This window comes from Schistocerca americana, chromosome 5 (genome assembly GCF_021461395.2).
Source record: "Schistocerca americana isolate TAMUIC-IGC-003095 chromosome 5, iqSchAmer2.1, whole genome shotgun sequence".
NCBI classification, from domain to species: Eukaryota; Metazoa; Arthropoda; class Insecta; order Orthoptera; family Acrididae; genus Schistocerca; species Schistocerca americana.
In genome coordinates, this window is record NC_060123.1 from 36,131,876 (window position 1) to 36,133,882 (window position 2,007).

Here is a 2,007-nt window from a genome sequence, read left to right on the forward strand (position 1 = left end):
GATCACGCCATCGTAACGCTCGCGCATGACCAGTGTTCAGGACTTCTGAAATGACCCTCGTAGAATCCCCAGCAGAAAATCGTGTCACATCCCCACACTGCCACAGCGTCCCTTAGTTAAGAGTTAATTAGGGTAAACTAACAGTATCACGGCTATAAGAAGAGCAAATCCGTGGTATTCCAAGTGCTGAGTGGACATTCAGGAGCCACGCCGCGTCTCAACCGCGCGTTTCTCTCTCTCTCTCTCTCTCTCTGCGTCGGCCTGGCAGTGCCGCCTTAAACGCTGCCATTTCTTTCCCTTCCGTGGCGCCGACCCGGCAGGTTTGGAGGCTCACGCCAGCCAGCCTTTTATCCCGGCGCCCCTTCTCCCCGCCGAATCTCAAACTAGTCACCCCCACGGCATTTATCACCTCCCCCACGCCAGACCCTTACACAGTCGTAACCATTGTTCGTCAGACGATTAAGCTATCTGACCCCTCCTCCGTTTTATAAAGAATAAAAAAAAAGAGTGGGGAGCGAAGTCGGGATCCGGGAGTGGTGCCCAGTGCACCGGCGATGGAAACTGTAAAACGGTCGAATATTCTGTGATTTTTTTTTTCTTTTTACTTCGCGTTTCCGTCTAAACTAGGGTGCCTTGCTGCAAAGGAATCGTTCCGTCACTCCTAAAACACCCGTGCTCCTAGATGGCGACGCGCGACAAAAGAAATCGTAAAGCGCCAACCATTCCGTAGGGAGGCCTTATCACCGAATCGAATCAGGAGGGCGGAAATATCTTTCCAGAGACTGGCTGATTTCTTTACGACGGTATTCAAGGCAGAGTGCGGAAGTGCACCTAAATTCTGTGAGGTACAGCAAAAATGTCATGGCTGACACCTACTACGAAGGAAGGAAGGAATTTGGTGTCTAACGTGCTGTCGACAGCGATGTCATTAGAGAACGAGCACCAGTTCAATTCGACGAAAGTAGTGAAGAAAATTGGAAATGACAGTTTTGAAGGACGTAGCCTATCCAGGCGTTCGCTTCACGTCATTCTGGGAAACGAGAGACAACCTAGATCTGCATGGCAAACGGCTGTTTGTGCTCAGCTTGTGCCAAACACGAGTCCTTTGATAATTTTATTTATTTCTATACGAGTATTGTATTGTGTTTAATCATGCGTTAGTCTTACTCAGCAGTCTTAGTTGTTATCTGTAAAGTCGACATGCAGTAAGACGTGCTATGAATAAAGACTTAATTTACATGATGATCATTCATTCTTAAAGTCATTGCAGCACATTATATACTGAAACTTCCTGGCAGATTAAAACTGTGCGCCCGACCGAGACTCGAACTCGGGACCTTTGCCTTTCGCGGGCAAGTGCTCTACCAACTGAGCTACCGAAGCACGACTCACGCCCGGTACTCACAGCTTTACTTCTGCCAGTACCTCGTCTCCTACCTTCCAAACTTTACAGAAGCTCTCCTGCGAACCTTGCAGAACTAGCACTCCTGAAAGAAAGGATATTGCAGAGACATGGCTTAGCCACAGCCTGGGGGATGTTTCCAGAATGAGATTTTCTATCTGCAAGCGGAGTGTGCGCTGATATGAAACTTCCTGGCAGATTACAACTGTGTGCCCGACCGAGACTCGAACTCGGGACCTTTGCCTTTCGCGGGCAAGTGCTCTACCAACTGAGCTACCGAAGCACGACTCACGACCGGTACTCACAGCTCTACTTCTGCCAGTACCTCGTCTCCTACCTTCCAAACTTTACAGAAGCTCTCCTGCGAACCTTGCAGAACTAGCACTCCTGAAAGAAAGGATATTGCGGAGACATGGCTTACCCACAGCCTGGGGGATGTTTCCAGAATGAGATTTTCACTCTGCAGTGGAGTGTGCGCTTGGAAGGTAGGAGACGAGGTACTGGCAGAAGTAAAGCTGTGAGTACCGGGCGTGAGTCGTGCTTCGGTAGCTCAGTTGGTAGAGCGCTTGCCCGCGAAAGGCAAAGGCCCCGAGTTCGAGTCTCGG

The 2,007-nt window shown here is 49.8% G+C and overlaps 1 non-coding gene across 1 annotated transcript; it reads right to left on the reverse strand.

The window, feature by feature from the left end:
* Window positions 1-1,308: 1,308 nt before the first annotated feature.
* Trnas-cga lies at window positions 1,309-1,383 on the reverse strand. Its single transcript has one exon. It is a non-coding gene; the product is annotated as a tRNA-Ser (tRNA).
* Window positions 1,384-2,007: the final 624 nt, after the last annotated feature.